A 14349-nucleotide genomic window follows, 5' to 3' on the forward strand; every position below is an offset into this window, starting at 1 on the left:
GCCCGCCACGCCTGCAGCAGTATCGCCTTGAAATGTCACCCCGTCGTTAAGGTCACCTAGCTGCCTTAGGGTCAAGAAAGGAATCAATACTGGCGCCCACATCCTCCTCTCTCTCTCTCTCTCTCTCTCTCTCTCTCTCTCTCTCTCTCTCTCTCTCTCTCCAATACCGCAGTAATAGTGTACAAACAACTTTATAATCTCTACCCACAAAACATTGTCAACCTCCCGGCAGTTAATGAGGCAACAGGCAGGTCCACCAGGCAAAGGTATGATCTCCGTGTCCCGAGAGTGAACACCCAGTCTGGTGGTCGCGCCCTCCATGTGCGAGGCCCTTCCCTTTGGAATTTACTTCCCCAACAAATAAAGACAGCAACAACTCTTCAATCATTCAAGACCAAACTTAGGCAGTTTCTCCTATTAAATTAATTAACATTGTAGTATTAGAAAAATAATATAAACTTGTAATTTCCAGTATCTCTGTAACAAACTGTGTATGTGTGTGCGAAGGGGTTTGTTTGTTGATCTGATTGTGTGTGTGTGTGTGTGTGTGTGTGTGTGTGTGTGTGTGTGTGTGTGTGTGTGTGTGTGTGTGTGTGTGTGTGCTATCACTATTGATAATTATAATCACCATTACTTTTATTCCCTATTATGTACATATATATGAAGAATAACCATTGTAAAAATGGAAATAAACATTTTGACTTTGACTTTGACTCTCTCTCTCTCTCTCTCTCTCTCTCTCTCTCTCTCTCTCTCTCTCTCTCTCTCTCTCTCTCTCTCTCTCTCTCTCTCTCTCTCTCTCTCTCTCTCTCTCTCTCTCTCTCTGTCCCTCTCTCTCTACGTATCCGTCTGTTAATCCGTGTGTTGTTGTTGTTGTTGTATTCTTAGTATTTTCTTTTCTTCCTTTCCTTGTCCCTTTCATTATTTTGTTCCTCTAAAGGTCTTCTGAATTTTCTTTTCTCTTTCTTTTCTGTTCTCTTCTCTTTCCTTGCCTATTTTTTTTTTTTTTTTTTTTTTTTTTTTTATACCTATTCATCAATGTTTATTTTTCATCGATTTTTTCCTTTATCTCTCTCTCTCTCTCTCTCTCTCTCTCTCTCTCTCTCTCTCTCTGGTAAATACGGTAATATTAATAAGAATGAAAAATATCATGATTGTTTGTTACCTTGGTCATCTTTCCAGACGCAACCAAAGAGAGAGAGAGAGAGAGAGAGAGAGAGAGAGAGAGAGAGAGAGAGAGAGAGAGAGAGAGAGAGAGAGAGAGTACCACGGAACAGCTGACCAAGGTGTGTAGTGTAATGCTGCATGAAATCATTTAGTGGTCTTTATTAGGAACCTACGCTTATTTATCTACTTTGCCTATCTAATTATTATATTTAAGTAACATAAGATCTACAAGGTAGCTTCGCATTCCTGTTTTCTTATTTTATATTGGTTAGTCATCAACAATTTTCGTTTTCTGAAATATCATGGATAGAAAACGAAAATTATTTTACCATTCACTATGGGAAGATTATTTTATCTTCGTATTTATTTAGTATGTCAACACTATTTCGCATTTTGCAATTGTAATCTTATCTTATTTTAAGCTATATGCATTATTTACTCTATACTTTTAATAATATCAGCGATTTGTCCTGACATACCGCCATACAACAGTGCAAGTTTGTGGAGTATTGAGATGCAGAGTTGCTGTGATAATTCAACAAGAATAAATAGTCCTTTCGGAGACTAGCGCTTGAAAATACAGGACACCAAGTTTCTTTTTTTATATATTTCTGTATTTATTATTATTATCTTTATCATCTGTTATTTGTAGGAGAAAGAAAAGCAGACCACGGAGAAAACAAAATAAGGCAGATGAAAAGCCATTTAGTTGTTTCTTGTAGAGTATAAACACGAACAATTCCACATGATAGCCTTGTGTTTGTGGAGTAGTAAACATACAGGTGGAGGAGTGGAGGAGTGGAAAAAGTGAGATTGATGTGGAAAGATATGCAGAGTGACCAATTTGTGAGGGCGATGCTTTTATTCCTCATTTCGACACACTTTAATCCCTCATTGTGACTGTTTTCAAAGGCTACGGGCATTGTTAGTCGGCGCCTCACAGGTGTTTTTATTCCACTGACGAGGCGAACTCCTTGGTATTCTGTGGTTGACTATAATCATTGACACACGCTTGAAAAATACTGATTACTTCCACAAGAGCCTTTTAAAAGAACACTGCTCCTATATCAGAGAGAGAGAGAGAGAGAGAGAGAGAGAGAGAGAGAGAGAGCCCTGATGTCACTATGCGTCGCCTTGTCGCGGTGTTGACACTCCGCAACGCTTGGGTGACGAGGGTGGGCCGCGTGTTATGGCGTAAGTAAGTTGATTACGTGCCTCGTCAAGGATACAGTAATTATAGTGAAGTGACGGTGTACAGAAGCTTAACTCACACGGCTGTTGACTAACTTAATAATGGACTCTTGTCATAATAACAGTGGTGTAATCTGAAGCCTTCCTTTGTTATGACAGGGACGCAACTTGCTGGTGGACGTAAGGAATTCAAATGTTGTCTGGTGTTATGTGGTTCGTGTTTTTCTGTTCGGTAAGACTCTCTAGTACATAGGACGCTTTTGTGGGTTTTGTGTTTCTGTGGATACTTCTTTTATCATTCTGCGAGATTGAATATAATGGTCCTGATATATTCAGGATTAGAATAATGGTGATAACGTCTACAACAGGAACAACAACATTCTTCTTTCTAGTAGCAGCAACAGTGATGGTAGTAGTGGTTGTAGTAGTAGTAGTAGTAGTAGTAGTAGTAGTAGTAGTAGTAGTAGTGGAAGTAGTATAGTTTTCATCTCGAGGCAAAGACAACTCATTAAACTAGAAAATAAAAGAAGAATAGTTACATACAATACCAGATAAATAAGGGTAATGATAAAAGAGCTGTGTACCTTTAGCAGCACCAGTGGCCTTGACGCGGCGCAGCACAACTTACAACAAAACACGACCATTGCAGTGGCTTTGTGCACGCGATATGTGAGATAACCAGACTGTTTGGCAGAAAATACTTACTGGATCAGCTTACATGAAATTGCACACTGGTTAGAAATAGTAAAGAGTGAAGTTAACTTTTTCATTGGAATTGGCTCCTACTTGAGTGTAAACGCTAATGTTATCGTATACGTAAGTGTACGATAATGTTAATGTAACTATATAGTTCTGTCAGTTCCTGGGAGTGTACAATAGTCCTTTGTGATTGTACGATAGTGTTCAAGTGAGTGTACAACAGCGTTTTTGTAACAGTGACGTGCCTTGTGCCTGATTATGATGAATGAAGCTCGCCTACCCATTATTACATTAAGCAACAATGGATAGTGTTAACCATTTTACATCGACTTTCGTACCTTAGATAATAGTTTATGGTGACACGTAAGGAGAGAGAGAATAAAAAGGTAATGGCTCTTTTTAGGGGCTATACAACTATTTAAATTATTCGCAAAAAAAAGGAAAAAAACCATTAGATAATTATAGAAGGATCGTCTGTCAGTGAATGGGCTAATAATGATGACAGGCAGCGATGCTCTCACGGCGTCTGTGATAAATGAGCTGGAGTAATAATATATTTTTCGACACCGTAATGAGATTTTAATTAGTTCCGCTCGTAAAGTTTCGAGGGATATTAAAAAGAGTATGAAGAAATTCAAGTTTGTGTTAAGAAAAGCTACGTGAATCTGTTTATTTAGCGTTTATTATTATTATCATTTATTTAAATCTTCGCTCGTTTATAGATATTTGATCAGTTAACGAAAGATATAAGTCTGCAAAGAGAATAAAGAAATAATCTAGTAATCAAGGAAAAATATAGGAAAGAGATAGATATTTGAGACACGTTAAGAAGATTCAGGAAATAACACGCATTGCATTGTATATATCAGGCCAGCAGTCCCATACGCGGCGACTCTGACCAATCAACACACACACACACACACACACACACACACACACAAACGGCTATATGATGATTCCTATACCAGCCAAGGAGTCCTCTTTCTTTTCACTTCTAAGGGACCGGCACCTCAGTGGGCCTTTTCATTATCATTATTATTTTTTTTTCAGCCCTTGGCCGGTTATCCCTCTTACATGAAAAAAAAAAAAAGGTCTCGAGAACCACCGTATCGCGTCCGTATGTCAACATGAAACTATCAGAAAAACCTTAAGATCTGCGATGGAGCTTGTGATCAGTTGCAAGCCTCGTGTGTGGGCGCAGAGGAAGAAGTGGAGCCATAGGCAGCACGCGGAACGCACCTCAAGAAGTTCCCGTACATGACGCATCTGGCCTGAATAGGAAGAGTTGCTTAGTGTGACTGGCGAGGGCTGACGGGGAATATGTGATGCTGCACCTTGCACTGAGTCATGACGGGACCAGTCCACGCCAGCCACGCAGAGTTCGGTCACCACTCGCTCAATAGGGACACTCACCTTGCATCAACACTCATTGCCTTGCTGCGCGCCCTCCACTTCATGCCCTTTACATTACTCAGAAGAAAAATGCGTAGCCCACACTGAATAGGTATTAACGTGTGGCAATTAAAGCTTGTCATCTTTATGTGTGGTGATGAGAGGGGAGGAGAAAACGCTTGATGGCTTCGAATATGTGATGCCAACAGCAGTAATATTGGCAATGTTGATGATTGTTGTAACAGTGGTGGTGATGATGATGATGATGATGATGATGATGATGATGATGATGATGATAGCAATAATGATAATAACAACAACAACAACAACAACAACAACAACAACAACAACAACAACAACAACAATAATCTTGCACAGTCAAAACCTGAAAATTTTTTTTTTTTTTTTTTTTATTTAGAGAATGTCAGCGCAGCAAGACATTACGTATACACAAGTTACTTTACGCTTCAAGGTTTTGTGGTATGGCATACAGACAAATACATGAATAAACAGATAGATGGATCGGTAGGTAGGCAGACTGATAGATAATAAACTGTTCACCAAGAAAGTGTACACCGATCGTTGGATCCAATATCTTCATTTAATATTCAGAATTCTTACGGTGTTGTCAGATCAATCATGTATAAACTCACTCTCGGAACTCTTAATATAATGTGTTTTATCGAGTTTCTAATGTATAACTATTATCCATCTCACGCATTTATTCACTTTGGCGATTTGTATCATGAAACTTTTTGCAGCGATCTTTTGCAGCGCTAGTTTTTATTTTCCTTCATCAAACCAAAACTACCAGTAATAAACTATTGGACAGATATGAAAAGAAAAAAAGCAGTAATAATAATGTAACATATCACCAAGAAAAAATATAAGTGGATCTCAAGATAAAACCAATAATAATAATAATAATGTAACAGATAACCAAGACGCTGCATTAATAAACAATTGGACACAGATAGAAAAAAAAAATCATAATAATAATGTAACAAAGTACATTGCTACCTTCACCTGTCCCCGAGTCACCACTACTTAATATTCACCTGGTGATTCCTTGCTCCATCACCACTCATCAGTCTTCAACAAGTGTCATTATGAACTCAACACGAAGCATTATCATTTGGACATTTCGCTCTCACTGCACTGGCTATTATGATTGTCTGGCCTGTCCTCTCTGCTAGTGGCCTCGTGAACCCCGCCACTCCACGACTGGCTGGGACGAGAGTTTGATTGGAACTAGACAGAATATTGGCCCTCATAATACCAAAGATAAATTCAGTGTTCATGAGATTATCAGTTATTAGTTAGCAAAAGAGTAAATGGTTATATTGTATTGGTGAATGAGTTAGTACAAATCATTTTTAAACGACCTGGCCAAAATCTTGACTCTCACAGTATTAGAGATTCATTCAAGCTTCATGAAATTACCATTTATTACTTAGTTCGAAAAAGACTAGGTGGAGATATTATTATATTGGTGATTGAGAGACTAGATATAATTTTAAACATGGACAGAATCTTGACTTTTATAATACCAAAAATAAATTGAAACCTCATTGAATTACCAGCTATTATTTACAATGAGGAGAAAAGTAAATGGGAGTTAGTAAAGGAGTGGGTAAATAACTAGAGATGATTATTTGTAACACCTTCACTACATCATCTTAAAGTTAAACCCTTCAATACCAAGCAGCGTTTGCATATTAATTCTGGTTACTATTTGACGATTTTATACAGTTTCAGAAACTTACGTGGCTGATCGAAATAGTAAAGACTGGTCATTAAACTTTTGAATTCCATAGTCCACTCCTAATTCAAATAAAATCGTTTAATCATAGCCAAAAACTCATGGTAAAAATGTGTCTCGGTATTGAAGAGGTTAACATAATCATCTAATAATATCCTGAATAAGATTAATACCAATGTATTAATATTACTGGAAGAGTGAAAGGGCCAGATTTCATTCCATTAAATTGTTATTACTTTCAATGTTGTTGGTATTTCGAGATTGTTGTTGTGCGATCATTGTTGTTGCTTTAAAGGTTGCTGTTACTCGAAACCTACTTAGTTTTCAGAGATTGTTGGTGATATAAACGTTGTTGCTGCTTCACTGTTGTTGCTGCTTCACTGTTGTTGCTGCTTCACTGTTGTTGCTGCTTCACTAGTGTTGCTGCTTCACTGTTGTTGCTGCCTCACTGTTGTTGCTGCTTCACTGTTGTTGCTGCTTTACTAGTGTTGCTGCTTCACTGTTGTTGCTGCTTCACTGTTGTTGCTGCTTCACTGTTGTTGCTGTTTCATTGTTGTTGCTGCTTCACTGTTGTTGCTGCTTCAATGTTGTTGCTGCTTCACTGTTGTTGCTGCTTCACTGCTGTTGCTGCTTCACTAGTGTTGCTGCTTCACTAGTGTTGCTGCTTCACTGTTGTTGCTGCTTCACTGTTGTTGCTGCTTCACTAGTGTTGCTGCTTCACTGTTGTTGCTGCTTCACTGTTGTTGCTGCTTCACTAGTGTTGCTGCTTCACTGTTGTTGCTGCTTCACTGTTGTTGCTGCTTCACTGTTGTTGCTGCTTCACTAGTGTTGCTGCCTCACTGTTGTTGCTGCTTCACTGTTGTTGCTGCTTCACTGTTGTTGCTGCTTCACTGTTGTTGCTGCTTCACTAGTGTTGCTGCTTCACTGTTGTTGCTGCTTCACTGTTGTTGCTGCTTCACTGTTGTTGTTGCTTCACTGTTGTTGCTGCCTCACTGTTGTTGCTGCCTCACTGTTGTTGCTGCTTCATTGTTGTTGCTGCTTCACTGTTGTTGCTGCTTCACTAGTGTTGCTGCTTCATTGTTGTTGCTGCTTCACTGTTGTTGCTGCTTCACTAGTGTTGCTGCTTCACTGTTGTTGCTGCTTCACTGTTGTTGCTGCCTAACTATTGTTGTTGCTTCACTGTTGTTGCTGCCTCACTGTTGTTGCTGCCTCACTGTTGTTGCTGCTTCACTGTTGTTGCTGCTTCACTGTTGTTGCTGCTTCACTGTTGTTGCTGCTTCACTGTTGTTGCTGCTTCACTGTTGTTGCTGCTTCACTGTTGTTGCTGCTTCACTGTTGTTGCTGCTTCACTGTTGTTGCTGCTTCACTGTTGTTGCTGCTTCACTGTTGTTGCTGCTTCACTGTTGTTGCTGCTTCACTGTTGTTGCTGCTTCACTGTTGTTGCTGCTTCACTGTTGTTGCTGCTTCACTGTTGTTGCTGCTTCACTGTTGTTGCTGCTTCACTGTTGTTGCTGCTTCACTGTTGTTGCTGCTTCACTGTTGTTGCTGCTTCACTGTTGTTGCTGCTTCACTGTTGTTGCTGCTTTGTTGCTGCTTCACTGTTGTTGCTGCTTCACTGTTGTTGCTGCTTCACTGTTGTTGCTGCTTCACTGTTGTTGCTGCTTCACTGTTGTTGCTGCTTCACTAGTGTTGCTGCTTCACTGTTGTTGCTGCTTCACTGTTGTTGCTGCTTCACTGTTGTTGCTGCTTCACTGTTGTTGCTGCTTCACTGTTGTTGCTGCTTCACTGTTGTTGCTGCTTCACTAGTGTTGCTAATCCAAGACTGGTGCTGCCTCACTACTGTTGCTACTTTCCTTTTATCGTTGCACTGTGACTGTTGCTGCTTCACACTGTCCCGCCTTGAGCTGCTGAGAGAAAGGGACACATCACCTTTGATCTGCTTAACTTAACTTACACCTTGGACAAAGTATATTTATAGCAATGAATCAAGTCCCTCACCTAGATGCTGCACGTGGATATAACTCAAGACTTGTCATTGTAATATGTTTAGGACAAGTGAAGACCAATAATTACTCCATTATTATAACTATCTGACTCTTAACTAACTCACTTTCAGAAAACTTAATATGCATACCCATCAATCAGGCCAAGTCCTTCACCTGAATCTCACCTGTCTACTTCAAAACACGTTAATCCTTTGATATTTTAAAACACAGAGGCGCGGAGGTCCATAATTACTTCATTATAAACAACACGTGCACACAGCGACTAAGGGACTCGTCTGAAAATCAAGGTATACCTGGATAATCAAGTCTATCCTCTCGTATTTTCACATCAGCAGTCACCTGAGAACCGGCGGCGCTGCATTCCGAGCAGGTCGTGGTGGTGGCAGTGGGTGGTGATGGTGGTTGTGGTGGGCGGCAGTGGGAGGTTGGATGGGATAAATTGGTCTGAGTAAAGTGGATGGGTGTGAAGGCTGAGTAGAATGGAAGGATGTAAGGATGGTTGGGATGGAGAGGTTTGGGGGATGAGTAAGCTGAAGGAGTATGGAGTTACTTTAGGTGGAGAGAGGGGGGCTGGTTGGGAAGGAGTGGTGTGGTAGATAGGGGCTGGTTGTGGAGGGATGGTGTGGTGTTGGCCAGGGTGGAGAGATGGGCTGGTTAGGGAGGTTAGGGCTGGGTCGGGTCGCTACACACTCAATGGTGACTTACGAGATTATTATTTTTTTCTTGTCCTTGTTTTTGAGATTATGAAAATTGGTGTCAGGGTGATGAGTTTCGTATGTTATCTTGTGTACATGTTTGTTTTTAAATCTTTTATGGTAGAGATAGATCCACTGATTTGACAGCTCTGTACTTTGATATATAGATGCAAGAAAAGAAAGAAAACAGGTGCAGTACATCGATATATAGGTGGACAGGTAAACAATAAGATAGATTGATAGGTTGCCTCTCAGTTCTTAGTGTCAACAGATAGACAGTTATGCTGATAGACGAACACGTGGATATAGAGAGAGACAGTTACATTGAGAGATAGGGAAAAATGTAAATATGAACAGGCAAACAGACATATATTGCATAAACTAAAACGAGGTTAAAGAAAATCAAGCTAAATCTGTCAACACACACTAAAAGAAGACGAACAACAACAACAACAACAACAACAACAACAACAAACAACAACATTTTAGGCCCAGAGACATAAATAGATAAATGAACAAATAGAAAAGAAAAACAAACATTCCACAAACCGATAGGAAAAAAATAAACAAGTTCTTCATACACGCCGTAATTCCATAAGTAACAAACAGACAAACAAACCTAACTATAAACAGACAAAGCAGACCAGTACTTCACGAACTTATAAAGACGTGAAGGAAAAGAGAAAACTGTTTGCACACTTTTCAACCCCAGAGAGACAGAGAGTAAATCCCGAGGCAGCAGAAAGGTGCCAATTAAGACCCTGGCGCCACCCGATATTCTCTCCTTGCTTGAAAGATTCTTAAGGTGGTGGAAGATTGAGTGAGAGCAAAAAAGAGTGGAAAGTTGAACCACCTCCAAAAAAAACAGGAGTAATTAGGGACAGACTGTTAGTGGCTTCATATCATTAAGTTTACTCTCGTTTAATGGAATATTGATGACTCTTGCGGCCTAATAAGTAAGGAAGCTAATATGAATGATAAGGAATATGTAGATGAGGTCTGTATCTGCATTGTGTTACGAAGGCAGGTATATATTTTACCAGAACGCCTTGAATGGTCTGTTGCGGCGCCACAGGTTAATGAGATGCAGTTGCCGAAGAGAAGACTCGTAAATTTCTGTAAGTGGCTATCATGACCGTGTAAGAGGTTGGGATTCGTCGTCTAATTATCAATGTGTCGCACAGGTTGTTAGGGTTGTTGTATCTATGTATCAAGATTATTACCTGATTTATTAGAATTCTAGGTGTGACTGTTAGGAATTCATTGTTATTATTATTAGTATTCTAGTTTTCTAAGGGGAATTGTTCGGAATGTTGTCAGTATTTATGATGAAACGACCGTGTTTTCAAGAATGTTACGTCAGTTTTTTTTTTTTTTTTTTTGTGATCTACGACGTGTTATTAAAAATGTTATGTCAGTTTTCATCCTTATACATTAGATTGTCAAGAATATTACGTTGATATTTGGTATTTTGCGTCCAGTTATCGTGAATGTTGTGTAAGTCGTCAGGATTCAGCGTCAAAGTAGAAGGAATGTCACGTCGACTGTCAGGAATGCGTGTCTAATTACCGAGAGAGTCACACCGGTAGTTAGCATTCCACGTCTAATTAGCAGGAATGTTGTGTAACTTTTATTAGGATTCCCCGTCTCTATTTATTTATCGGGAAGTTACGCCGGTTAACATTCCACATCTTATTAGCAGCAGTACTACATAAGCACGCTCATTCAACATATAATTCCAAGAGAGGTCGCGTCAGGTTTTAGCGTTCCTGTGGGTGGTGCTTGTAGAGGCGAAAACAAGCCGCAGGAGGAAAGAAAAAACACGGTTCAGCAATCAGTCAGCAGGCAATCCTAGAGGCACACACACACCCACTCACACACACACACACACACACATACACACACACACACACACACACACACACACACACACACACACACACACACACACACACACACACACACACACACACACACACAGGTGCCGAGGTGCGATGTACGAGAAGCGGTACCAGAGTGTGTCACGCCGCGCCAGGGATGCCAGTCTGACTCACCACTAACACCGTCACAGCTGTCATGGTTGGGTGCTTTCCATAGTGGCGTTGCTTCTTGTGAGTCTCAGTGAATCTAATGAGCCATATAGTGTTGGGTGAATAATGAGAGGATCGTAATGCAAACACTACGATACAGAAGGTAATCCAGTCCCATGTTTCTACAAATACACTGGATGTGGGACTAGATGATTTATAACCTCTTGATAAGCAGAACCAGGATAGCACATTTAACTTGATAAAACGCTCAGATTGTATTTGTAGAATATAAAGAAATCGATCATGTGGTTTTGCAAGAGTTGAGTTTTTATTATCAGATTGAATTATTTATTTATTATTCTTTTATATATTTATTAGTTTTCAGCACCTCAAAATATAAAAAACATCTTATTTTGTTTATTTTCGTTATTTCTGTAATTGTTTAGCTACTGTTAGCACCACAAAACGGTCATAAAGCGCCGTCACAGTGATGAGAATACAGGCAATAAAAAGATAAGGAGAGATAATGGCAGTAATAAAGAGATAAGCGTTGTGTGGGCGGCTGCCGGGTGGGTGCATGTCATCATAACGCCCCAAAGGCAAGACTGCAGGGAAGAACGTAGTTCTATGGCGCCGCGGGTTTTGCACAGTGGCCGTAAGCTAGTGTGTGTGTGTGTGTGTGTGTGTGTGTGTGTGTGTGTGTTAAGTGAAGGTGACAGGATGGCAGGATGGCAGCGTATTACGAGTGTATGAAAAGTGAGGTGAGGATAGACGGGATCGAGCTCCTGTCTTTGAGCGTGTGTTGTCGTCATTACTTTTGACAGGTTCTAGAAATTATTGTTTGGGTTCTTATATAAATATTATGTCTTCCTTTAATGATATTAGTGATAGATTATGTTCTGTGATTTGATATATTTAATTTCATGCGCAAGATAGGGTAAGTATTTTCTAAATATATGGATTGATCGATTGATTAATAGGATAGACAGATGTATATGAAGGTAGATGAATAGATGGATGGGAAGACATAAGTCGGTAGGTTGGTATATATATATATATATATATATAGAGAGAGAGAGAGAGAGAGAGAGAGAGAGAGAGAGAGAGAGAGAGAGAGAGAGAGAGAGAGAGACAGAGACAGAGAGAGAGAGAGATCAAATGATTCTAGTGCTTTGTATTGTCTATTGAAAGTGAACAGTATCATCGATCGCTGAATACAATATCCGTGTTTAGTGTTTAGCATTCCAACGAAGATGTGGAGGAAACATTTATTAACTCCTTCCCCGAACTCGTAACGCACTGTCCTGTTCGTTAATTTCCTATATGCGGCTTACCTTCATTCATGAGAAGCAACCCAATCAGCTCTGTGGCCTCAAGGGAATAGTCTTTATGGGAATTCCTAAGCGTTTGAAGGCACCGTACTTTAAGCATGTGGAGGCGAGGAACCACATTTTGAAACACTTCTGTACCGCACGTTCTCTACCTTCAAAGACCTCTAATTAAACCTACACGATTTTTTCAAGGATGTTCTTTATAGTTCCAGTGACAGATTAACAAGATTTCTACATCATTAACGGGAGAAACAGTCTTGAGAGCCCGGGCATTCATCTCTGCGGTCTTCCATGATAGTCGTGGCAAGAGAACAATAAGTTTCCGAGTACGGCCGTGAGAGTCCGTGAGCTGGATGAATGTGGCTCCGCGAGGACTTGTGGTCACCCTCGGGCAAGGCCTTAATTCTTGACAGTTGCGTTCGTTCCCAATGCCACCTGGACTCCGTTTATTGGAGCTGTAAACTTTGTAACAGTACGCTTAACCCAATTATATAATAAACACTATTTTTGCAATTACGTTCCCAGAGTTGCTAGCCGTATGATGAGAGTCGTGCTAAAAATAAATAACTTGTATGGATTTTGTGATATTTTTGGCATACATTAGTGTTATTCTGGGCCGGATATTTATACCTGCGTATTGCCAAATCAGTCAGTCAGTCACGGTGAGCGTGGCGTGGCTGGGAGCAAAACAACGCAGAGGGAAAAAGTGTCCCCGTCACGTCATGTCATGTCGTCACGTCACTGCACGCCAGGGAACGGGACCCTCACGCACACCGCGCCGCGTTGGTTCTCTGTTTACTTCCGAGGCTTCCTTCATGACGCCAGTTTTTGCTGCACGTGTGAGTCTTCTTGCTGAGTGAAAGCAGCGTCTTGTTTCCCTTTAGCCCTGGGGCGGTACTCCCGCACTCCCTCACGCCGTCACCTACCGCTTAGCACAACACCTGGCACGGTTACTCCACACTGCTATCTCGGTCACCCGCTGGACAGTAAGCGCTCTTTACAAGTTTCTTTATCTGTACGTTGTTTTCTTCACTCCTGCTTCTCGCTTCATGCTGCGTGTTAAAGGTTTTGTTCTCTCGTAAGATCAGATTTTAAAGGCCACACTGACGACTCACGGAGCTTTCACAATAATTTTTCCACTGACGAAGCAGAATCCTTATTAAACAACTTCCAGATAAAAACTTTTAACCAACGAATAATCTCCAGAAGAGGCTGTTAAAAGTTGTCCAGATAAGAACCTCTCCATCCCTTGCCACTCTCCCGGACTTTTCCTCCTCTCCCTTCCGGCCACACAGGAAGTGAACGCTGCGTCAGTTCGAGCAATTTCATTAGTACTGCAAAAGTAGGTTAGGCCGCGTCAATACTGTCTGTCCTGCACCCGCACCTTGGTCATGGGCCAGCCGTCTGTGTGTGTGTGTGTGTGTGTGTGTGTGTGTGTGTGTGTGTGTGTGTGTGTGTGGGCGGGCGGGGGCTGGTGACGCAGGGCTCGGCGCCGGAAGAGAAGTTAATAACATCCGGATAATCTCTGAAACTCTCTACCTATTTTTGTTTTCCTTCTCCCTACGACTTGACCAACTATGGAGGAATATGACGACCAACTATTACACTAAATTCACCAACTATTTTATTAATTTCATTATTATTTCTTTTTAACCTTTTGGAGGAGAAAATTAAACTTCCCTTCTTAATTCTCTTCGTCCTCTCAGTTTCCTTTCTCTCATAGCCAATATCCATGACACATAAGAAGAAAAACACTACACATTAACACATTAACACCCACAGGCTTGAAAACACAAACACACGAACAAAACACTGAAAAAGACCACTAACCACCAAACACACACCATCACGCAAACATACCTCACCTGCTTCCCCTTCCCATTTCCCCTTCCTTCACCGACACTAACCCTCATCCCTTCCTGCGAAAAATGAAGTGTAGGACGCGAAGGGACATTGACCGGCGGGTGTAGGTGATTGATAAGGGTAAGGGCGGGGAGTGAAGAGCCTAGGCAGCATGTGTCACGTCCGGGGGTTTATGTAGGCAGGGTGACAAACATGGGGTGAGGGGGAAGGAGT

At 40.9% G+C, this 14349-nt stretch overlaps 1 protein-coding gene across 1 annotated transcript in view; it reads left to right on the top strand.

Moving 5' to 3' along the window:
- Positions 1-14349, top strand: part of LOC123499641 (cGMP-dependent protein kinase, isozyme 1-like) — a 300599-nt gene that overhangs the window by 40056 nt on the left and 246194 nt on the right. The window lies entirely within an intron of this gene.

The sequence above is a fragment of the Portunus trituberculatus genome, chromosome 50, assembly GCF_017591435.1.
Source record: "Portunus trituberculatus isolate SZX2019 chromosome 50, ASM1759143v1, whole genome shotgun sequence".
NCBI classification, from domain to species: domain Eukaryota; kingdom Metazoa; phylum Arthropoda; class Malacostraca; order Decapoda; family Portunidae; genus Portunus; species Portunus trituberculatus.